This window comes from Callithrix jacchus, chromosome 15 (assembly GCF_049354715.1).
Source record: "Callithrix jacchus isolate 240 chromosome 15, calJac240_pri, whole genome shotgun sequence".
Classification (NCBI taxonomy): domain Eukaryota; kingdom Metazoa; phylum Chordata; class Mammalia; order Primates; family Cebidae; genus Callithrix; species Callithrix jacchus.
The window spans coordinates 42,801,401-42,828,199 of NC_133516.1; the positions used below are offsets into that span (position 1 = coordinate 42,801,401).

At 37.3% G+C, this 26,799-nt stretch overlaps 1 protein-coding gene across 13 annotated transcripts in view; it reads right to left on the minus strand.

The window, feature by feature from the left end:
* FHIT (fragile histidine triad diadenosine triphosphatase) overlaps window positions 1-26,799 on the minus strand; it is a 1,534,178-nt gene that overhangs the window by 1,324,177 nt on the left and 183,202 nt on the right. The gene's annotated exons all lie outside the window — the stretch shown is intronic.

Consider the following 26,799-nt stretch of genomic DNA (forward strand, 5'->3'; position numbering starts at 1 on the left):
ATTTGTTTAAGTTCTTTGTAGGTTCCGGATATTAGCCCTTTGTCTAATATCCGGAATTGCAAAAATTTTCTCCCATTCTGTAGGTTGCCTGCTCACTCTCATGATACTTTCTTTTGAAGGAACCACTAAATATGGAAAAGAAAAACCAGTACCAGCCACTGTAAAAACATACCAAATTGTTAAGACCAATTGTATGTAAAACATACCCAATTTAAAGTTTCTATGAAGAAACTGCATCAACTAACAGGCAAAATAACCAGCTAGCATCATAATGACAGGATTGGATTCAAACATAACAATATTAACCTTAAATGTAAACAGGCTAAATGCCTCAATTAAAAGACACAGACTGGCAAATTGGACAAAGAGTCAAGACCCATCAGTGTGCTGTATTCAGGAGACCCATCTCATGTGCAAAGACACACATAGGCTCAGAATAAAGGGTCAGAGGAATATATACCAAGAAAATGGAAAGCGAAAAAAGCAGGGGTTACAATCCTAGTCTCTGATAAAACAGACTTTAAACCAACAAAGATCATAAAAGAAAAAGAAGAGCATTATATGGTAAGGGATCAATGCAACAAAAAGAGCTAACTATCCTAAATATATATGTACCCAATACAGAAGCACCCAGATTCATAAAGCAAGTTCTTAGAGACCCATAAAGAGACTTATACTCTCACACAATAATAGTGGGAGACTTTAACTTTTTTTTAATCACAAATTGCAAATGTTATTGAAATTGATTGCAAGTTTATATCACATCCAGCTGAGAGTCTGACATTCAATTGCTGTAGTTTTCCTATATTCCAAAGTAAACAATTCAACACTCAAGACTTAAACAGGTGCTCTTAGAGGGTTATATGAATTGCCAATAGAAGCTGTTGGCTCAACAAGTCAGTAGCTTGGTTCTTTCATGAGAACATAGTTCCAGATAAGAACCTTTGCACTATTTCTCAAGTACAAATCTCCATGTGGGGGGAAAATGAATATACTTACAATAGACATGTGTCACTGTCTTGCAAGTAAGCAGCCTCCAGAGTCATCTTCAAAGTCTTTCTTGGGAAAGGGATCTGTGACCTGTACATTGCCATATAACTTCCTAAAGGAAAGCTCCTTAGTCCAGAAAGCGCGATGCTGAGGTATAGCCCTTGAAAATGTTTTCTTCCCTGTGAATTTTCTAACAATTTGAGGTTTTAGCCAAGACGGGCATTTATCCAATTTTGGCTACAATGAGCTTTTTACATATTGTTATTATTTTCTTTGAGATGGAGTCTCGCTGGGTCATTGTCAATATTAGGAAGATGAATGAGACAGAAAATTAACAAGGATATTCAGGACTTGAACTCAGCTCTGGACCAAGAGGACCTAATAGACATCTACAGAACTCTCCACCCCAAATCAACAGAGTATACATTCTTCTCAGTACCACATTGTACTTATTCTAAAATTGACCTCATAATTGGAAGTAAAACACAACACTCCTCGGCAAATGCAAAAGAATGGAAATCATAACAGTCTCTCAGACCACAGTGTAATCAAATTAGAACTCATGATTTAAAAATTCACTCAAAACCACACAACTACATGGAAACTGGAAAACCTGCTCCTGAATGATTACTGGGTAAACAATGAAATTAAAGCAGAAAAAAATAAGTTCTTTGAAACTAATGAGAACAAAGATACAATGTACCAGAATCTCTGTGACAAGTTAAACAATGTTTAGAGGGAAAATTATAGCACCAAATGCCCACAGGAAAAAGCAGGAAAGATCTCAAATTGACACCCTAACGACACAATTAAAAGAACTAGAAAAGCAAGAGCAAACAAATTTAAAAGGTAGCAGAAGTTAAGAAATAACTAAGATTAGAGCAGAATTGAAGGAGACAGAGAGACCAAAAAAACCCTTCCAAAAAATCAGTGGAACCAGGAGCTGATTTTTTTGAAAAGATTAACAAAATAGATAGGCCACTAGCCAGACTAATAAAGAAGAAAAGAGAGAAGACTCAAATAGACACAATAAAAAATGATAAAGGGGAGACCACCACTGATCTCATAGAAACACAAACTATAATCGGAGAATACTATAAACACCTCTATGCAAATAAACTAGAAAATCTAAAAGAAATGGATAAAATCCTGGACATATACACCCTTCCACAACTAAACCAGAAAGAATTCAAATTCCTGAATAGACCAATAATAAGTGTTGAAATTGAGGCAGTAATTAATAGCCTACCAACTAAAAAAAAAAAAAGCCCAGGACCAGGTGGATTCACAGCCAAATTCTAGCAGAGATATAAAGAGTAGATGGTATCATTCCTTCTGAAACTATTCCAAATCATAGAAAAAGAGGGACTCCTCCCTAACTCATTTTATGAGGCCAGTATCATCCTGATACTGAAGCCTGGCAGAGACCCAACAAAAAAAGAAAATTTCAGGCCAATATCCCTGATGAACTTCGATGAGAAAATCCTCAATAAAATACTGGCAAACCAAATATAGCAGAACATCAAAAAGCTTATTCACCATGATCAAGTCAGCTTCATCCCTGAGATGCAAGGCTGGCTCAATATATGCAAATCAGTAAGTGTTATCCATCACATAAACAGAACCAATGACAAAAACCACATGATTATCTCAATAGATGCAGAAAGACCTTTGATAAAATTCAACACCCTTTCATACTAAAAACTCTCAATAAACTAGATATTACTGAAACATATCTCAAAATAATAAGAGCTATTTATGACAAACCCACAGCCAATATAAATCTGAATAGGCAAAAGCAGGAAGCATTCCCTTTGAAAACTGGCACAAGACAAGGATGCCCTCTCTTTCACCACTCCTATTCAACATAGTATTGGAAGTTCTGGCCAGGGCAATCAGGCAAGAGAAAGAAATAAAAGGTATTCAAATAGGAAGAAATCAAATTGTCACTATTTGCAGATGACATGATTGTATATTTAGAACACCCTATCATTTCACCCTCAAATCTCCTTAAGCTGATAACCAACTTCAGAAAAGTCTCAGGATATAAAATCAATGTGCAAAAATCATAAGCATTCCTATACACCAATAATAGACAGAGATCCAAATCATGAGTGAACTTCCATTCACAACTGCTAAAAAGAGAATAAAATATGTAGGAATACAATTTACAAGGGATGTGAAGGACCTCTTCAAGGAGAACCACAAACCACTGCTCAAGGAAATAAGAGAGGACACAAACAGATAGAAAATCATTCCATGCTCATGGATAGGAAGAATGAATACTGTGAAAATGGCCATATCGCCCAAAAGAATTTATAGATTCAATGCTGTCCCCATCAAGTTACCACTGACCTTCTTCACAGAATTAGAAAAAAACTTGAAATTTCATATGGAACAAAAAAAAAGCCTGTATAGCCAAGACAATCCTAAGCAAAAAGAAGCTGGGCATCATACTACCTGGCTTCAAACCATACTACAAAGCTACAGTAACCACAACAGCGTAGTACTTACCAGATATATAGACCAATGGAACAGAACAGAGGCCTCAGAAATAAAGCCACACATCTATAACCATCTGTCTTTGACAAACCTGACAAAAACAAGCAATGCAGAAAGGATTCCCCATTTTAAAAATGGTGTTGGGAAAACTGGCTAGCCATGTGCAGAAAAACTGAAACTAGAACCCTTCTTTACACCTTATACAAAAATTAACTCAAGATAAATTAAAGACTTAAACATAAGACCTAACATCATAAAACCCAGAAGAAAACCTAAGCAATACCATTCAGGACATAGGCATGGGCAATGACTTCATGACTAAAACACCAAAAGCAATGGCAACAAAAGCCAAAACTGACAAATGGGATCTAATTAAACTATTCATGGGATTTTCATCTTGGACAGTACTATAAAAGCCAATCAAATTGGAAAATAATAGTATGTTTTATGAAATGAAAATCTGTAATGCAAGCAGAAGAGATTTTGTGACACATGAGACTTATCAAGACTTATATTCTTGTCACCCTAGAATATAACTTTGCATCTTTGCAAAATATCCTACAGGGAGTAACTCTTAAAAATCTGCTGGTGAGGGGAAAAAGAAGGGAGAAAGCAAAACTTCAAAGGACTTTCTAAAATATTTATAATACTAAGACTTTCATATGACATTCAACCCTGTTCTCTCCACTTCTCCCCCCACAAAAAAAACCTAACCAAACAATAGAGAGGCAAACTTGAAATACAAACTTTCTTCCACTCAACAGTAGAAAACTGATAAGATTAGGTCTTCAAAGAGGCTAAGCTAAGAATTCTCCTAAGCTTTATATTTTCTGCAAAGACTGAGTTTTATTTCTTAAGGGAAGAGCTTCTGTTTGGCTTTTCTTTTTCTTTTTAAGAAAAAATCCTATATAATTATAAGTTTATGGTTACATTTGTATGTATGAGCAAAGTACAGGTAAAGAAAGCAAAGCATTGTCAAGAAGCTGGTTATCACATAAAGATGGGACAGTCAAACAATGCCAGGTGATAAATACTGTAACAAAACAGTAATTGAAATCAAGCTCCCAAAATATTTCACAAGAGAACACATTTTATGATTTTAGAGTTTATCTTCAAAATGAAATATGATCACAGCTATTAACAATATGCTGTAAAATAAAACATGCTAAACATTGCTTCTGTTAGTAACCACTCGTTTCTCAGGAAACATTCTTTACAGAGCAACTCTGATTAATGTAGCAGTGACAGCTTTTCTTTTCTGAGCACTAACCTTACAGTATGTCATTGTTTTCAAGACACTGTTTATAAAAGCTGTAAAGATTACCTTTTAGACATTACCTTGTCTATATTTATGAGCTGTCAGTAAAAAATATCCCTTTTTCACCTTCTCTCCCTCTCCATTTCCCAGTTAGACATTGTGTTTTCATCCCTATGTAGCTTGGTCATCTTAAAAAAAATGACCAACATAGTCTTATGTGCAAAATCTGAAAACATTTCTTTCAGAGTACTATGACCTGTTAGACATCTGAAGATCAAGACAGGGATAAGGATTTATTAGGCCAAACCACACAGGACTTATATGTTATGGGCTGTGGGACAGAGCTTATTAAGTTATTTCACTGATCACACACCTGAATGTAAAAGGGGAAACGTTTCACTGATTGTGGTCAAATATGATTGCTGCAGCAGTACATTAAAGGCCTCGAAAGTACCCTTAGTTAGGTCAGTGACCAAATGTCACTCTATATGCTTCTGTTCTTCATGGGTAATGTCTCCAAAGTGCTAAAGGTGTGAAACTCTAGCTTGAACGAAGGAATGAATTTTAGTTTGCTTTTACCTTTTGAATGGATAAAAACATTGGACATGAAAATCTTATCACGTCTTTATCAACAAGGTGCTAACAGAATTCAGATTTACAGATCAGACACAGAAATATGGGAAATGTTCTCAGTGTTAGATCAAATGTGGAATTATCCAAGAAATAAATATTGAATTTCGGAATCATCTAAACTTTGATTCTCCTACTTGCCATCTATCAAGGGAGGGAGAAATGTAAGAAATGGAAGTTAAGCTCCAATAATTCAGGTAGTGTTTGTTAATTTCTCTGGTCACTATCTTATGTGGGAAAAAACTGGAACAATACGAAAATATTTGATGATTCTACATAGCTTTTGTTTCTGTAGTTCTAGCCCCTGAGTTTTACTTTCCAAATAGCTAAGGACTGCAGTTCTCAAGAGTTACCCTTTCTAAATTTAGAAAATAACAATGGAAAGAAAAAATTAATAAATAAAAGTGTTGATGTTTACCCTATTATATATTATTTACATTTTATATGTTATATGTACAAAACATTATTGGTATATATTTCAAATGTTAAAATCTTGGTTCTATCTGGGCAATAGGATCACACACCATTTTTATTTTTACCTCTATGCTTCTGTGCATTTTCAGTTGTTCTGCAGCAAGCATGAAATGATTTTATGCTCAACGAGAAGAAAAAAGCCGTCTCCCTCCACCGCACCCACTTCAAGAAAAAGAATGAAGAGTAATAAAAGAGAAATATAGTAAAAGATTCTGCTTTGTACACTCTGTCTGTTGTTTTTACTTCCTCTCATTTCTGCTTTCCTTAGCAGAAGCCAAGAGTGTTTTGGGGGCCTAGGTCTGAGGCCAGCTCCAGTGCTGACCAGTGTACCTCCAGTTCTCTCTGGGCCTTGGTTTCCTCTTCTATAGAATGAGGGTAATAAGGGTACTTACAAGAAGTCAAGAAGAAACAGGATAATGCATGGAAAGCTCTTAGCATGGGGCTGGCTCAAAGAGAATACCCGATAATGTTGCTGCACTTTTTTTCACCAGCCTTACCTGATCACAGAAATCTTAAGATTTATAAAATACTTTAAAGCAAGCTTGTCCAACCTGCAGCCCACAGGCTTCACATGGCCCAGGACAGCTGAGAATGCAGCCCAACACAAAATCCTGAACTCTCTGAAAACATTATGAGATTTTTTTTGCAATTTTTTTTTTTTTAGCTCATCATCTGCCACCAGTGTTAGCATATTTTATGTGTGGCCCAAGACAATTCCTCTTTGAATATAGCCCAAAATGTTGGAAGCCCCTGCTAAAGCTTACAATGAGCTTTAACAAAGAGTCATTCAATTTTTAAACTGGTAATAAAAGGCAGAGCTATAATTCAAACCACATCTTCCCACATCCCAGGTCTGATAACCAAACACCACTTTTGAGTTGGGTTGAAACAGTTGCATACTGGAGCTGCCTCCCAGAGGCTTACCTGCAATTGCTAAATTTCAGAAACTGCGTACCAGCTGTTAAACACAGACATTATTTTAAATTATTATATAATTATAGAAATTAAAATATAATAATTATGACTAAATAATAATATTTAAAGGAATAAATATACGAAGCTCATCATGTCCTTATACTTTTTTGTCTTTTGAGATGGAGTCTGGCTCCGTTACCCGGCTCTGTCACCCAGACTAGAGTGCAGTGGTGTGATCTTGGCTCACTGCAACCTCTGCCTCCTGTGTTCAAGCAATTCTCCTGCCTCAGCCTTCTGAGTAGCTAGGATTACAGGCACCTGCCACCATGCCTGGCAAATTTCTGTACTTTTAGTAAAGACAAGGTTTTACCACGTTGGCCAGGCTGGTCTCAAACTCCTGACCTCAGGTCATCCACCTATCTCAGCCTCCCAAAGTGCTAGGATTACAGGCATGTGCCACCACACCCCTGGCCCTTATACTTTTATTATCTATACTTTTTAGGGTTACTTGCATCTATCGTATTTGTAGAGTGGAAACACTGTGTAATAGAATGCTACATATATCTCTTCCCAATTCACTTTCAGTAAATTCACATTGGTAGCTTGAAGTCAGCCAAACTGGCAAATGCCACAAATCAAGACTCAATATTATTTTGTTGACTTGAGAGTGATGGGGAATATGCAGATTAACTTAAAATGTGCCATGTCTGTGGCTGTTATATTCTGAATAACATACCCATATAAATGGAGAACCTATTCTTCCAGTATTAAAACTATTATATAATATGTATGATAGAAAGATGCTTGTTCATCAATTGCAAACCTAGACTGGCTATGGATATAAGAATTGGGCAAAAATCAACCAAAGCAGTGTGTGAGAAGCTACTGGCTATCCAGAATTTACAATCACGAGTAGTGATTATTTTATCCATATTTATATATTGTATGTTACATGTCCTTTATATCAGTAAAATTAATAAACACGCATGTAAGCATGCACATGACTGCATGCATGTGCACACACACATATATTTTTCCTCGAGAGCCAGTTGTTAAACATTTACCAGCATACCACTAAATTTACCATTATTTTAAACTAAAAGGAATCTAGAAGCTCTTAGGCAGAGCCCTACCCTCATCTTCGAATCAATAAGGTTGGGTTATAAATGGATTTTGCTTCAGTTGAGGATACCAAGTGAGATTATTGTATTTAAATATACTGTGTTGGCAATTTCTATCCTGCAGAATGATGAAGTTGGCTCAGAGCTTCAAGTTCCACCATTATTATAGAAAAATTTACTATATGGAAACGCAACTTAGGAAAAGTCAAGATAGCTTTCTACAATCCGTAAGAACTATGGAAACACTTGGAGAAGTAAGATATGGCCCCTTTCTGCCTCCAAGACAGTTGAGCAGGGAGGACAAACACATAAACCTAAAATATAAAAGGAATAACACTGATAGGTATAATGTGCTCCGTGATGAGAAGGGAGAGATCCCGTGAGTTTACACTCCAGGTCCTGGTTAGTGGCACCAGTCTCATCTGCCTTGATGGAAGCAAGAGCAAGGAGGAAGTTTCCAGGAAGAAGGAAAAATCCATAAAGTATGGCATAATAGGAAGAAGGATTCTAGAATCAGGCAGCCTGGGCTCAAACCCAGATCCCTTAACTCACTAACTGTGTGAACATGGCCAAGTTACTTGGCCTCTCTAAGCCTCTGCCTCTTAATCTACAAAAAGGAGGATAGTAATTGCTGACTCAGAGCACTGTAGTGAGGATCAAATAAGACAACATCTGTGAAGCACTTAGCCCAGTGCCCCATAATTCAAAAGCGCTCACTCAATGAACATTACCTATTACTGTGATGGTTGCTGTTGACAGCCTTGAGAGTTGAAAAGGCTGATTTGGGGGACTAGGAGATGGTATAGGAACTGGACAGAGGGATTCCAGGCAGATGGAGGAAAATAAACAAAAAAACAGAGAGAACATTCAGGGGACCTACTTAGTAGTCCCGAGGTAGTAGACTATTCCTAGAGATCTAGGTCAGGTACAGCTACAATAAATAAGGATACAAGGCTAGACCAAGGTTCTTCCAGAATGGTTCAAATATACATCCATTCCTCATTCTTCTGAGAAAAACAAAACAGAATCAGCTTTTTAAGATGATACCCTTTTTCTTCTGACAGGTACTGTAAATAGTGCCTCTGATATATTGTGAAGAGCCTATAAGAGAATGATGTATCAGGCAATATTACACATATTCATCAGTACCTTAATTGTTGTTAAATACTAACAACACCTAAAATTGATCTGCACCAAGATTTACCGCTCTGACAAAAATCCACCTGGAAAAGAGCACATGATAATTAAGAAGAACAACCATGGATTTGCAGCAATGTAAGGCGAATGAACAAGATTTAAACTCCTCCTCGAGGGAATAACTAGGTGATGTTTATTCTGTAGATGAACGATGTGATTATAACAATGGAAAAGATTGATGAGATTTTTTTCCTGTGGAAATCTGATTTAGCCAGCTAGCTCGGATAATAGAAGGATGCAGTACTAAGCCATCAAGTACCACTTAAAAACTCTTTGTGAGGGACACATCTTCAATGATCTGAAAAAAAAAATAGATTGCAAATAAGGTAGGCACATTAGGCAGCTACAAACTGGCATATAACAAAACAGCATTTAACAAAAAAATTTCTAATTGCAACACAACTGAGTTCAGCCAAATTAGAAAACAAAGGAAGAGAATTACATTCTTACCAGAGGTAAAGAATTTTTTTTTTTTTTTGGTGTTCTTTTGGGCCTACAGACTGTTATTTGAATCTAACAGGTTATTGTCGGTAATTTCTCTTGTCTAGGAAAAGAGGAATGAACCGCCTCGTCTATTTTAATAAACATACAAACTAAAAGCAAGGCTGTATTAGTCTTCCAGAGCCCTGCTATATAAAGTGTCAAGAGCTATCACCTGGGAACTTATTAAAACCTCAGGTTCTTGGGCTCCACCCTGGACCTGAATCAGAATCTACGTATTTGTTTGTTGTTTGTTTGTTTGTTTGTTTGTTTGTTTGTTTGTTTGAGATGGGGTCTTACTCTGTGGCCCAGGCTGGAGTGCACTGGTGTGATCTCAGCTCACTACAACCTCTGAATCTGGGGCTCAGGTGATCCTCCTACTTCAGCATCCCAATTAGCTGGGACTACAGGCATGTACCACCACACCTCCTGGCTAATATTTCTATTTAGTAGAGATGGGCTTTCTCCATGTTGCCTAGGCTGGTCTTGAACTCCTGGGCTCATATGATCCACTGCCTCTGCCTCCCAAATTGCTGGGATTACAGGCATAAGCCACCATGCTTGGCCAGAATCTGCATTTTTAACAAGAACCCCAGGTAATTCCTTTGAAGTTTAAGAAGCAATTCTCTAAAGAGACGTTCATTCATTCATTCAATAAATTTTCAAGATCTGCAGTGTCCTTTATAGTATGTAGCCACTAGCCACATGTAACTATTTACATTTGTTAGTTACAATTAAATAAAATTAAAATTCAAGGGTTTATTTGCACTAACCACATTTAAGTTCTCAATTAGCACACGTGGCTAATGTCTGCCATATACATTTTAATCATCACAGAAACTTCTATTGGACACATCACTGAACAAAACGTACAAACTCACAAAGTTTAGATTCTAGTGGTGGGGAAGCAGATAATAAACAATAAATGTAAGTGACTCAATTAACTTACATTTGAGTTATGTTGGACAGTTAAAGGCTAAGGACAAATAGAAAAAAATAAAGCAGCCTTAGAGGGATGAGGAGGATGGAGATTGTTTTAAATATGGCAGCTCTGGTAGTTTCATTGAAAAGGTTACATTAAAGAAGAGGCAGGCTGTGAGCCCCCCAGGTGAAAATTTCAAAGGGGAAAGCCCGTGCAAAAGCCCTAGGGCAGGCCTTTTGGATAACAGCAAGGGTCCCACGTGGCTGATGGCAAGTAAGAAGAGAAGGCAGTGAGTATAATGGTAGGAGAAGAGAGGAGTATAGATCCTGGGTACAGAAAGGGCTTCCTTATCCATCATAAAACATTTGAGCTCGTACATGGAGCGAAATAAGGGGCCCTTAAAGGGTTTTGAGCAGAGAAGTGACATGCTTCAACCTGTTCTCAAAAGCTATTCTAGTTCAGCAAAAAAAGGACTATGAGCAAAAGTTATTTTTATTTATTTTTATTTTTTGTAATTCAAAGTCATAATCAGATGCAGAAAGATACATCTGCACTGGCAAAATGACTTTGTTTACAGGTTTTGGTAACCATGAGAAGCTTGTTAATGATACACAAACAGAAGTCATTAAAATGTATCACTTTAAAATACAGATACTTTTTTCAAAGTCCTCTATGAGTATGCAGAGTCACAAGGTCTTACAGGTTCCCACCCAGAACCCAGAGCCATCTTCGCTATAAACCTTTTTAGCAAATCCTGAGGAATGCAAAATCAGAGATGCCCAATTGCCCAAAAGGTGGAACTCTGCCTGAGTGTCTCAACCTCAAAATTTGTTGATTACTGTATTACTAGTATATATCTATACACCATATTTCTAATATGTATATTTCTTTATATATGTAAAGAAAAAAATTAGAACTATTGAACAGATTTTCATGTCCCAAAGAAATATATATATATATACACACACACACTATATTTCAAATATATGTATACTATATTATATATACTATACTATACATACACTGTATTTCTAATATATATATATATATATTTCTTAGAGACATGAAAATCTGTTAAATAGTTTCCATTTCTTCTTTTTTACACCATCTCGTGTAAATTGAATTCCTCTACTCTAACGTCCCAGTTAAATGCCAAAGCTTTGGATATCAAGGTATGGATTTTTATTTCTTTTCCAAAGTTTCCAGAAACAATGACACATTTTACCCACAAGTGACAATGTTGTTATCTTGTAGATAATCCAGCTACAGTTCTATGAACTGTGGGTCACTGTAGCCCATCTACAAAATGCCATCATCAGCCTCAAGGCCTGTGTTCACTAAGACAGCCACATGAAAGTTATACTGAATAACCCTAAAATGACTGAGAGTCATCGCCTGCGATTTATTCCCTGGGGACCACCACCAACCGTGATCCAGCCAGAATTCTGGCAGGAAAATAGAGTGAGGTCACCTTCAGTAAATGAAATCAAATGAACAATAAATCAAGGCATGTTGGGTCATTGGGAACTAACTGCTCAGATGCTCATGGCAGGTGAGTGAATCAAGTAGCATCATTTTAAAACATCTGTGCATAGCATTTTTGAGCTACAGAACCTAAGAGATTTTAGCAACCAGATGATAACCAAGGTGAGTGACTGGAGTCCTGAACTGGAGCTGCACTGATATTATTTTATTCATGTATTCCTTCATTCATTCAACAAATATATATTGAGGATCTCATATAGGTAAAGAATATCCTGTCTGCTGAAAATACGGAAATTTATATACAGTAAACTTGTCCACATGAAACTTAAGGTTTCAGTTTTAACTTCCTCATGGCTCCCTCTTGGAGCCAGAAACCTTCCAGAGCTAGGAGACCTCAAAAGGTCTTTTATGGATAGGAAGGATTCAGAGACTGTTTTAGAGTAATAAGGAACACGAGGTATACTACCAGAAGGTGAATCTTCACAGGGTAAGAGTTGTATGTAAGCAGTAAGTTTTATGTTCTCTACCCTGAAGCCAGAGCACTTAAGAGCTTCTTTCATTTCTCTCACCTACCCACAGAAGTCATCCCTAAGAGTTGAAGCGCTCTTCCTCATCCCACCTCATTTCTGGAAGAGAAAAACCAGAAGGAGCAGACAAAACACATTCCCAGAGGCCAGACGTATTAATACATTATAAGTAAGCAAAGGGGCTAATAGACCTAAACAATCAACTGTGGGGAAGAGAAGATCCTCTCTGTTGCAAACAGAGCTAAAAGGAACAGCCTAGATCAGAGACTGGGAAACTACCACCTACAAGCCAAAGATGGTATATTAGCCAGGCTTCTCCAGAGAAGCAGAACCAGTGGGACAAAAATAAATATACAGAAAGAGATTTATTGTGGGGGATTGGCCCAGGCCATTATGGAGGCTGAGAAGACCCAAGATCTGCCATATGCAAGCTGGAGCACATGGCACCAGAAAAGACAGGAGTGTAAGTCCCAGTTCAGAGTCAGACCATAGGCCCAAGAGCCAGGAGATCTGAAGACAGACAATGATGGATATACCTGCTCAGAAACAGGGAATTTGCCATTTCTCCATGGTTTTGTTCTATTCACATCCTCAAGAGATTGGGTAAAGCTCACCAACCTTGATGAGGGTGACATTTACTCCACTGATTCAAATGCTAATGTCTTCCAGAAGCATCCTCGCAGATACACCCAGGAATTATAAGCATCTCTTAGCCCAGTCAAGTTGACACAAAATTAACCATGTCATGTGTGCTGCCACCTATTTTTGTTAACTAAGCTTTACTGGAACACAGCCACAGTTATTTGCTTAATTATTGTCTATGCCTGCTTTAGATACAAACTCAGCTCTCCAATATAGTAGCCACTAGCCATATAAAATGTGCCCTGTCCAAATTGAGCCATGTCGTAAGTATAAAAGACACACCAGACCTCCAATACTTAGTAGGAAAAAACTGTAAAATATTTTATCAATAATTTATATATTGATTACAGGGTAAAAACTAATAATTTTAAAGTTTTCAGCTAAGCAAAATATTAGTTAATCTCATGTTTATTTTTACTCTTTTTAATGTGACTACTAGAAAATGTAAAATTACATATGGGATTTGCATTTGTGGTTCACAGTATATTTCTACTGGACAGCCTGGCACAGACGAAAAAACTCTAGTATGTATACAGAGCTTGGAGACAAGTTGAATAGAAAAACTCTGTTCTTACTCTACCTTCCACTTCATCTTTGTTTTTAAAACTCCAAACCCAGGTCTTTCTTTTCATAATTATCCCAAATTAACAACTCACAAATCTGAAATTCTTATAGGTCACTATTGCCGAAAATTCAATAGAAGAAAATATGTGTATATCAGAATTTGACACAAAGATGGGTCAGCGGCTGGGCTGCACAGTGGACATTTGCTGCCTACCAACGTTCTTTCCACTACAGCAGGACTCTAAGCAAACTCCACAAGGGTGACACTCTGATATACATAGATGTTCAGCAAAGGCGCCAAGTCCATTTAATGAAGAAATAACAATCTCTCCAGCAAATTGTTCTGAAACAACTGAATAACCACACATGCCAAGAATAAATCTCGACCCCGTCCTACACTATATATAAAAATTAAATCAAAATGGAGCAATGATCTATATGCAAGTGCTAAACTATAAAACTCTTTGAAGAAAGCATAGGGATAAAATCATTACCCTCACATTTGGCAATGATGTCTTATATAAGACACCAAAAGCACAAGCAACAAAAGAAAAAAATAGATAAGTGATACCTCATCAAAATTAGAAACCATTGTACATCAAAGACATTATCAAAAAAGTGAAAAGACAATCTACAGAATGAGAGAACATATTTGCAAATCATATATTTAAGGGTCTCATATCCAGAATATACAGTATAAGAAATTCTTACAACTCAACAACAACAACAACAAAAAACATTTCATGGGTAGAGAACTCTAACAGACATTTCTCCAGAAAAAAATATGCAAATGGCCAACAAACACCTGAAAAGATACTTATCATCAGTCATTAGGGAAATGCAAATGAAAACCACAATGACATGCTACTTCACACCTGATAAGATGGCCATCATTTTCTTTAATGGAAAAATGACAAATGTTGGTAAAGATACAGAGAAATTGGAACTCTCCAATCATGCTGGTGGGAATATACAGTAGCTTAGCCACCATGGAAAAGTTTGGCAGTTTCTCAAAAAGTTAGATATGGAATTACCATGCACCCCATAAATCTCACTTGTAGGTATAAATCCAAAAGGTACCTGAAAACAGGTGCTATAACAGGTACATGTGCATATAACAGGTACATTCATAGCTGCACTTTTCACAACAGACAAAAGATGGAAAAAGCCCACATGTCCATCAACACCCATCAATGAATCAAAGGATAAGCAAATTGTAATATATCCATACAATGCAATATTATTCAGCCCTAAGAAAAGAATAAACTTCTGACACATCCTATAACCTGAGTGAACCTTGAAACATGCCAAGGGAAAGAAACAAGACACAAAAGATCATATACTGTATCGTTCCATTTATATAAAATATCCAGAATAGGTAAATCCACATAGACAGAATACAGATTGGCGGCTGGAAAGGGTTGGGGGAAAGGATAAGAAACTGCATTGAGGAGTTTTATTTTAGAGGGACGGACATGTTTTGGCACTGGTTAGAGGTGGTGGTTGCACAGCACTGTCAGTGAGCTAAATGTCACTGAATTGCTCAGGTTAAAACGAATTTTTATATGACTCTTATCTTAATAAGTTTTTAAATCATATATTTTTTGCATTCCACACATCACAATTCTGATTTTTTTAATGTAAAATACATTTTATATTATTTAACTATTTCTAGTCCTCACCTCTCCTCCAAAACAAATTATACCACAATTGACACTAGACTTTGTTAAACTACCCAAAATTTACTTTGCATATATTGTTCTTTGGCTGTTAGTTAGAATTAGTTTCTGTTGCTTGCAATCAAATAACTTCAATTGGTACGGTACCTTAGTATGTCAGTCAGGAAACCTGAGGTCTAATTCTAGGTCTGCATCTAATTAGCTGGTAATCCCAGGAGAAATTATTTAAATTAGTTTGGCTTCAGCTTCCTCATATGTAAATTGAAAGGATTAGACTAAATTATTCCTGAGGGCTTAAAATTCCATAAATGACATAAAATAACATCTCCTTTTAAAATATCATCCAAGAAGAAGTAACTCAGATAATGATGGTTTGACATTTTTCTAGTAAAAAGTAAATTTGAAAGGTAGGCCCTGCTTTTTCCCTAGCTAGTCCCTCCACCTCACTCTTCTGGCTCCTCTAAAGCTTAGCCTGCATATTCCATTAGATAAACTCCCTCAAAGGTGTTCAGTTTCATTTCACTGATGTGAAAGGGCAAATCAAATGTAATGGTTAGAGACAATGCTCAAAATTTAAAGCTGTATCTAAGTTTCCCAACTCTATTAGGTCATTCTTACATTGCTGTAAAGAAATACCTGGACTGGGTAACTGATAAAGAGGTTTAATTGGCTCACGGTTCTGGAGGCTGTACAAGCATGGCACTGGCATCTGTTCAGGTTCTGGGGAGGCCTCAGGTAGCTTTGACTCATAACAGAAGGCAAAATAGGAGCAGGCCTTTCACATGGGGAAAGCAGGGGCTGGACAGGGTGCGAGAGGTGCTGCACACCTTTGAACAACCAGATCTCCAAAATTCACTATTGTGGGGATAGCACCAGGGGATTCATGCTAAAATCAGCCCCACGGTTCAATCACCTCTGACCAGGCCCCACCTCCAACATGGGGGATTACATTTCAACATGAGATTTCAGGGGACACACATCCAAACTATATCATTAACCAAGTGTTCAGATAGTCATAAAGAAACTAACCAAGGTCACTTCAAAAGTTCCTTTTATCATTCAAGGGACCAAACAATAATTTGGCCCGAAAAGCTCGGCATTCTGCTTTCACTAGACTAGGCTGGTATTGTAATGACCTTTCCTTTTGAAAAACAATAATGGTTTCTGTCTGTTGTCTGTTGTTTTATAAAGATGAGTTTTAAATTATTAAGAATAATAAAGAAAAGATTAAAAATGTTTTAAGCATTTCATTCAGAAGCTACAAAGCACTATGTTGGGGAAATTTGAGGAGTTTATTAGGTCAGTCTAGGCTCTAATATACTCGGATTATTGATTTAAACCTGTAAGTACAATAAATCACACTGGTCATGGAGGTGGCACCAGCTGAAAGTGAGAACACAGATCAATTACCCAAGAGTTCTGGGCTTTCTCACTGGCTTGCCATTATAAAATTACCTTCTTGGTTTCACCTCAAAGATCAGTCTGCTTTTTTTTAATGCAAACTTTGACCACTCAGAAAAGTGCTACAAGATTGGAGTGGTTATGCTCGGCTCTGACGTCAGTCAGAACACCTGGATTGTAGTCTAAAATCCACCCAGGGAGTGTTGCTTCACCTTATTCTCTTTATGTTTCCTCAACTGTAAAGCAAGAAAAATAATAGTGTTTCCCAAAGTCTACCACATATACCACTGGGAGTATACCAGATGATATTAGACGGTAGATCAGTGGTTTTCTTTTCCTGTTAACAATTATGTGTTTAATTCCAAGCATATTAAAATATATACAAATAGCACATCAAATGCTATGGTTTGAATGTGTCACCCAAAGTCCATGTGTTGCAAACTTAATTCCCAGTGCAACAGAGGTGGGTCCTTTAAGAGGTGATTAGGTCACAAGGGCTATGGCCTCATGAGTGAATTATGTTATCAGAGAAGTGGGTTAGTTATTACAAGAATGGATTCCTGATAGACAAATAAGTTAGGCCTTCTTTCCTCTCTCACCCATGCCTGTCTTTTACCCTTCTACCATTGGATGACTCATCAAGAAGGCCTTTGGCAGATGCAGACCCCTGATCTTAGATGTCCCAGCCTCTAGGACCATGAGGCAAATACATTTCTATTGATTATAAATTACCCAGTCTCAGGTATTCTATTATGGCAGCATAAAAAGGACTAAAACACCACACTAAAATGATTGGATAGGACAAATCTAAGTCAAGGAAAAGAAACAGTGAGTTTCAAATAGTCCCAGTCCATCAGGGAAAATTCTTTACAGAAAAAGTCCAGTTGACGCAAGCAAAATAATTAACAGAATTAGAAATCATGATTTTTGCAATCATTTAATGGCATAATTTATTTAAGTAACAGTCATCAATAGAAGAGACAATTACATGAAAAATTAATATGGAACTTTAAAATCGAATGGTCAGGCTGTTACCTGCCAAAACCACTGATGAATCTCAGCTTCAATAAAAGAGGTTCCAGATAGTGGATGCTTCCTAATAAACATAGTAAGAAGGACACCCTCTGCAAAGCATTCTTGCCAAGAGCATTTATGTTAAATCAAACTTAGAGATAGCTTCCTTTAACAAAAGTAACACTGATGGAGGAACATGCTAAATAAGAACATATGAAACCAGAATGTGTGACTTCCTACAGAACAAAAGATCCTGCTTCTATAACAAATCTATGGTGGGAATTGAGGCAGGATTTCTCTAGATTAAGAGACTTATGGGATATATGTAATATAATGTTTGATCCTGAAAATAAAGAAAAATAGTAAATGACATTTTCAAGTCAGATGGGGAAGTTTCAATGTGGTGCAGGATTAGATTATACCAAATAATTACTGTTTATGTCGCTTGACATGATAATGGCATTGGGCTTAAGTACAAAAATGCTCATATTTATTAGAGCTACATTCTGAAGTACATCAGAGTAAAGTGATGTCTGCAATTTGCTTTAAAATACTTTAGAAGAGAAAAAGAAAGGAGGGGAGGGAAAAGAAAAGATGAAGAAAATATAGCAAACAGCTTGATGATTACTGAATGTAGGTATATAACCTGCTTCATAATTTGCAGGGTTCAGAACAAAATAAAAATTCAAGGCCGCTTATAAGTGATTAAGAATTTCAAAACAGTGACAGAAGAACCAAATAACCACATGAAACTAAATGTGGGCCTTCATAAGCCAGGGGCTCTGAACAGCTCTCAGGCTGTTTCCCCATGAAGCCTGCTCTATATGTTGGATAATAAGGAAGTTAATTGCACTATTCTTTCTACCTGTGCATATTTGGAAAACTTTAATAATAACTTAATGGAGATCACTTAAAAGAAAAAAATATAAAAAGTCAAGATGATATGAGGAAATAGCAAAAATCATGAAGGCTATAATTGGCCGCAATTTCCAAGACACTGATGTAGTCATGAAAGGCCTCAGTGTGGTACGTGGCACACAGCAAATGCTCAGGTTACCTCCCGCCACTGCTGCTACCACCAGCACTCCTGTTTTTACAAACTACCCTTATAGCTAGTAAGAAACAACAACATGGATACGGCGCAGTGGCTCACACCTGTAATCCCAGCACTTTGGGAGACCGAGGCAGGTGGATCACGAGGTCAAGAGATCGAGACCACCCTGGTCAACATGGTGAAACCCCGTCTCTACTAAAAATACAAAAAATTAGCTGGGCACGGTGGCGCCTGCTTGTACTCCCAGCTACTCAGGAGGCTGAGGCAGGAGAACTGCCTTAGGAGGCAGGGGTTGCGGTGAGCTGAGATCGTGCCATTGCACTCCAGCCTGGGTAACAAGAGCGAAATTCTGTCTCAAAAAAAAAAAGAAAAGAAAAGAAAGAAAAAGAAACACCAACGTTTTATAGAAAGATGACTACAACATTTTATGAAAAGATTACTTTAGACACCATGAAATTCTTACTGGGAGATCTACTTACATATAGAAAGTCTTATAATTCTTACCAATATTTTTTATAGATTTTGCTCCCTTGTACCCTGGATTCTTTAAAACTTGTGAGGGATTTCAACTGTGGGCCACAGCAGCACTTAGAAGAGAATATTATTACTAACTTGAAGATTCTTCTGAAAGCCAGGCTCTTCTTTGTAAGTCAAGTGACATCACATATGGTAGCAAAGAAAGAGCATCAGAATGAAGTAAGCCCTTGTGAGTCTGAATCATGGTGAATAATACCTTGATTTTTCTTGGATGAGAAAGGGCTTTGCAAACTTCAAAAAAGTTTAATGAAACCTTACTCTCGTGTTTAAATGTCCAAATTAAGCTGCTTTGGATTAAAATCTCAAAAGACAGAAATGTAAAAGTTAGATTATTGTATATGACCTAAAACATTTGCTGAATTACAACAAATACATACCAACATCTACGATAGCCTGTTACCTAAATCAAGTTTCACAGACCCAAAGAATTCCTCAGTCTTATTTTGTTTTTTAAACATTGGATTGAAAGTACTCTTGAGGATCAGCATGGTCAGTACAAACCTTATTTTGCACAAAAAGCAATTTAGGAAAAATGGGTAAGGTGATAGGCCACCAATTTATTTGTCTATCCAGAATAATAATGGTTTTGTTAAATCCCATAAGGAAAGATGAATTTTTATAAGCTAGACTATCTACTTGGTTAAATAGCACATCAATCAGAATATTGTTACTGCTTTTTTAAAACACTCTAATGCTAATATTTTGGCATGTTTCAGTTGAGGCAACACAGTTTTCTCATCATTAATCTTTAAGCTGATTAAGGGAACTACATAGAATTAAGTAGACTGCATATGGCTCAGAGGTAGTACAGATGTGTGTGGTATCTGTTGCTTATATTAAACATTTGCACATGAAACATGGGTATATGTTAGCTGAAGGATGGTTTCAGACATCCTAACCCTAATCAGTTATCCTTCAAATCATATGGCAACAACACAATAAGAGCTACTTATACCTTATTCCCTGATGGAAAACCTTTGCCTTTCAGAGAGCCCATAACCAGCTGAGGGCCCAGGCCTGAATGATAGGCCCTTAGGAAGGGAACGTGCACATAAATCAGCAATATAGCAGAGATGGGGCTTCCTCTCCTTGGCAGCCATTCCCTGCCTTCCCTTCCTCCCCCAAGACATCCCCTTTCCGCCCTGGTATGCGTCTTGGACACTGGATTTCACAACTCAGTTTAGAACTTACTAAAACAAGGTTCAACAAACTCATATTAAAATTTATAAGACTATCCAAAATCTGTACCTCCTAAGGAATGGAGATCAAGTCTGTGCAAGTCATCATTCCTCCTGGGTCTCTTGATTTATCTATCAATTAGCAACACTATTTGACCTTCTCTCACCTATGTGTGATCATGGATATTAATCAGTCCTTCTTTTTATCGATATAATTCCTACTTTTTCAGAAATCTGACAAACTCACAGTTGCTGATATCTACCTTGCATCCTTAACAAATATAGAAATCCCATCTATAATTTATAACAGGCATTATTCCATAATTTTAAAATAAAGCCAAAACAAAACCCAAACCCATTCGAGGCGTATACATCACTGGTTTCCTCAATGCCTTTATTTGGAAAGCAGTAATTCTTTTGAGCTAATAAAATGCATGTAATGAACTAGAACAATACCTTAAAGACATAACAAAAGTAATTATGATGATAATGAAAAAGTGAGTGCTTCAAAATATTTGTGTAGTTATTGAATGGATAGTGCAGTGAGAGAACTGAAGGCCATGTACCAAAAGTTCATATATTTCTCTTTCTAAACATTTATTATTATTGACCAGACCCACGTTTGTGGGCAGGTGATGGAGTTTTAGCCAATGGCATATGTGCCAATTCTGGTTAAGTCTTTTAAAAAAATGGGTATACCTTCTTTCTTTTTCTTTCCCTTCCACTACCTGGATGTAGATAGCACTGTGGCTCTCAGGAAAGGCAGAAACACAAGATGAGAGATATATGAATCATCCCAGGAAGAAAAGTCTGTTGCAGAAAAACTGACACCAGACTTATATAAATGAAAAACAAACTTCCATGTAGTTTAAGCCACATTACATTTTGGAGTCTTTGATGCTAAAACAGCTACTATCACCCTAGTTAATTAAAGAAGTAAATTAAATGGTTAAAAGTATATAACCTACCTGGGACATCTTGTCGGGCAGTAAAATGGAAGTTAAAGGCCAACAGGATTGAAACTTAGTGTTCAAAGATGAAATCATAAGCAATATGGGAAGTTAGAGGTATGTTTGGGGTATAAAAGAAACAAAACTGGCCATGAGTTGATTATTATCAAAACAGAATATGGGTTAATGAGAAATGATTATACTATTCTATCTAGTTCTGTATATATTTTACACAATAAAATTTTACACAATAAAATTTTAAACAGACAGGGTGCAATGGCTCACATCTATAATCCCAGCACTTTGGGAAGCTGAGGCAGGCAGATCACATGAGGTCAGGAGTTCAAGACCAGCCTGACCAACATGGTGAAATCCTGTCTCTACTACAAATACAGAAAAATTAGCCAGGCATGGTGGCAGGTGCCTGTAATGCCAGTTACTTAGGAGGCTGAGGCAGGAGAATCGCTTAAACCCAGGAGGCAGAGGTTGCCGTGAGCAGAGATGATGCCACTGCACTCTAGCCTGGGTGACAAAGCGAGACTGTATCTCAAAAAAAATATTAAAACAATTTTTTTAAAACTAAGGAAACCTGGAGTTCCCACTGGCTTAGGAAGTGAAAATCTAAGCATCAAAAATGTTAATGACTGAAATAAATTAGAACATAAAAAATATATTTTTAAAATCTGTAACTTCATAATGACACATGCATGAAAACTCATTAGGCATTAATGAATGAATGAATGCCTAAGAACTTCTGGTTGGTAATCAGTGTTACCAACATACCAATGTTACCAAATAGAAGTTATCAGGCATTCATTCGTTAATCTAAAAACTAAACTATGATAAAGGAACAATTATAGCCTGCCTATGTGAACTGTAGTTCAGAGTAACCAAATGGTTGATAACAGAAAGTTCTTTATAGAACTCCAGGTCATAAATGCAGGAGAAATGACACAATTAGAAAACTGCTATTTTGCATCCCCTAATAATATAAGACCTATATCCAGATACAAGAAACTACCATGAGTGGACATAAAACCATCAGTGTAAACATGATAAGGAACTTGGCAACAGAACAGGCTGACAATACCTGAATGAACTAACTGATGTTATCGTCACTAAAAGAACATATATCATTATTTCCTTCACATTGTGATGAAATAAGACGTACACAATCATCTATGAAGTATTCTTGCCTAAAAAAATCTCTGTAAAATCAAGCCAAGACTCTAAACTAAATACAAGGCTATATAGGTGATGGGGTTCAGGACATGAAGGTCACTCTCACCTGCCCTTCTCTTCTGAAGCAGGTCATGAACCAAAGGAAGGACTTTTTTGAGCTTCCCCTGGAGCAGGTCATAAGACCCTCATTTGAGAGGTGCCCTCCTTATACGTGGAGGAAAGGAACATCCTTATTTCTGAAGACACAGGAACACAGAGAAGAAGCTGAATGAACGGGCCTTGCTAATTCCCTCCCCCAGTTTATTACCGTTAGATCACACTCCCAATCATATGTCCAAATGTACTTCACCTCTTTCCACTCTTCATCAAACCGAGCATTAAAAAGTACACAGGTTTAAACATTTCTTTGGGTCTTCATTTCCTTATGAAAGGTCCTCTGTCACCCTGTCACATGAAACTTATATTAAATAAATCGGTCTGCTTTTCTCTTGTTAATCTACCTTTGCTGTAGATGCTTCCATCATAAAACTAAGATGGGAAGGAAAGATATTTCTTTTCACCCTACGAGAAATAAGTTAAACACTACCACAAAAAAGCAACGGGCCATCTTGAAACATATAGAGCAAATGATCCACTTTCTCTTACAAATCAAAGATATTGAGGGGAAGGGGATAAGAGGACTAATTAAAACTAAAGGAAACAAGCAACATAATAATTCAATGCAATGTGTGAGTCTCTTTTGGATTCTTATTTGATCAAAACCATCAACAAAAGAACAATTAGGAAATGCAAATATGGACTGGATAATAGTAACTATTAAGGAATTGTTATTAATTTCATTAAATGGGATGATGTCATGGTATTTAAATAAAGGAGGGAAGGCCCTTATCAGTTAGAGATGCCTACGGAAGAATTTTCAGGTGACAAGACATGATATCCAGGATATGCTTTAACTGTCCTCAAACACAAGTAAAGAAAGAAAGAAAAAATAAAGTGGGGACAGATGAAATAAGATTGGCAAGATACTGATAATTATTAAAGCTGGACGATGCATGCATGGGTGTTCATTATGCTATTCGTTCTATATTTGTGTATATTTGAAAATTTCCAGGGTACATTTTATAAGACACAAGCTAGGAGTCAGACATTGGTTGGACCAGCTTTTCCTCTTGCAGTGGGGAAAAATTGGACAGATCACTACAGCCTGCACATTGTCCTCCTCTGTGTGAGCAAATGCACAGGTATTTCTTCTAAGAATGCTCCAAGACTATTCCTTGGATTTTCTTCCAAGCCAAGCCATAGACACCTATTTTGTGAGTTTTGATGCTTCCCTTTCAATATTTGCACATGTACAAAAACATACTGTTTATTTGTTTTTGAGACAGGGTCTCAGTCCCTCACCCAGGCTGGAGTACAGTGGCAGGGACTTCCTGGACTCAGGTGATTCTTCCACCTCAGCCTCCCAAGTAGTTGGGACTACAGGCATGCACCACCATACCTGGCTAATTTTTGTATTTTTGGTAGAGATGAGGTTTCACCATGTTGCCCAGGCTGCTCTTGAATTCCTGGCCTCAAGCCATCTGCTTATCTCAGCCTCCCAAAGTTCTGGGATTACAGGGCTGAGACACCACCCCTGGCTTCTTGGGTTATTTTAGCTGACATGTCTCAATGGCTAAAATACTTCTGTTTTTCTAGAAGCTACAGCAACTACCACTGGGTTGGCAAATGACAGGCCCTAGAAATGTTTTTGATAGATGTTTGTTGCATGAATAATAAATATGCAAATTTTAAGCCAAAAATGAACTATAACACATTCAAATAGATGTGGGGAGTCTAATGCCCTTCTGTATAAAGTTCTGGGAGCTAATTTTGGAAAATCTATCAAGAAGTTGTGTGTGACTGTTTTTCCAAAGTAGAGTCAAAATTCATGAGGCAGGGCAAAACTTACACTGCACCTGATAATGAGTAAGAATGCACATCTGCTCCCTGAAGATGCTCTCTATACACGTGTTCTCATAATTTCCACACACCATCAGAAGATAGAAGATGGAGAAAATCAGTAAGGATATGATTTTTGAGGAAAGACTTTTGTTGGAGCCTAAACGTAAACTTTTCCTTCAAGTCTATGTCCTGAGAGAGCTTTATAAATGTGTGACCTGAGTGAGGCTACCATTCAATTTTGTTTTCCAGTATCCTTCAGAGAGGCTGTAAGGCATACACAAATTCTACTTAAAAATAAATCATGGTAAACATTTATTAAATTTTATTATGTGCCAGGCACCACACTCATGTTCTTCCCAGGACTGCCAAAGTTGGCTGAACCCTGACGCCGTAACTCTGCAAGTTTACCTGTAACATCTCAACTAATCCTAGCAGCAACCCTGCAAAGAACAGTACCACCATACTTATATTTTCAGGGTAGAGAGAATGACATTTAGAGACTTGGTAACTGGCCCAAGTTTGACAGACATTAAATAGCATATCCAGGACTCACACCCATGGCTATGAAAAACTAGTGGTTGAGGCTTGTGCTTTTCACCTCAATACACCAGCGTTACATGAATGAACTGTGATGGAGGATCAGCATTGCTCCTGCCAAGCACCCCCACCCCAACTCTAGCACAGATCAATACTTTTACAAAATGCAATGAAAATGAATCATTGGGGAATAAAGGTGTTCAAAGTAAAAGTCAAAATTTGTTATTGGATTCAACAGACAAATTTACTCTGTTAAATTGCCCATGAGTTTCCAAATCCTTACTCTCAATTTCTATGCTCATTTCGTTGCATACTGGCACCAGGACAAGGACCACCTTTTGAGTACAGCTGCACTACACTCTATTGTTAGATCCATGCCTAGAATCAACACATTTACCATGAGGTTCCAAGATTGCTCCACCTATTGAGAGGCTGATAATTCTTTTAGATGCTAATTAATCTATTATTTTTTTTAAAAAAAAAAAAGTAAGGTGATTTTTAGCATTTTCTTCTTTCCTGCAAATATTCATCAAGGATCAGACACAGGTTCCAAAGTCAACAAAAATTAAGAACTTCTGAAGTTTTCTGCTGCTGTGTAATACAATTGCTATGGTATTTTGACACGTATTAACAGAAAATGTGAAATTTTGAAGTATATTTCCTTGCCAAGGGAACAATGAATAATCATGAGGCCAGGGAATGAGGACCACGAGCACCAGGTACCCCCTCCTCCCACCCACTGCAGGGAAGGACTCTCTTCCAAATCCATCCTGAAAAGTGAGTAGCTATTGAGAAACTTAAAAATGTGCTTCAGGGATCTCAAATATATGGTGACACATGGAATTCTTCAACCTGCCGTGCCTCTTGAGAAGTTCTCAGTTAAATAACAAGAATGACACCTACAATACATTCACACACAAAAATATGTCCTGGAAGGAAAAAGAGGATGCGAGAAGAAGTTAATGCTTCTTGGGGCTTTTTTTAAAAAAACGATGTTCAAAGTTTGAAGTTAATTTTTTTTAAGCCACCATAGCTCATATGGCCTCAGTGTGAGTTGATGAATCAAACCCATAGCTTCTCGGGCTACTCAAGAAATTAGTAAAGGAGGACAAGGAAGGGCACTATATGGAAGAGAGAAATTACTAGACAAGAGCCAGCAATCTGGAGCAAACCCAATCTGAAGGAAACAATTAGAAACTGGCACAGGTCCCAAATCAATAAACAGAGGTGGCTGTGGGCAGTGAGCATAATGGCTGGGTAATGAAAACTAAAATGCAGGTAAGCAAGCGCTGGGAAAGGAGCAGCTGAGGAGAGGGTCATCTGTCTGAAGACTGGAAGAGACCTGTCTGAACAGGCTCTGACAGCCCAGCTAGTCCCCCCGCAATGTCACAGCCTGGGTGAATAAAAAGCACTGGTGTGATATCCCCAAACTTCCTAAGAAATAAAGTCCTCACCACTCACTTTGTCAAGCCAGAGAACAACCCCAACAGGAAAAACATTTCTTACAGAATATACAGTGGATTCAAAGAGCGTTGGAATGGTATTTCCCATTAGCTCTAATGGAGGTTGTGCTAATAAATTCCCCAGCTCTGGCCTGAACAGGTGTAATTCAGTAATGT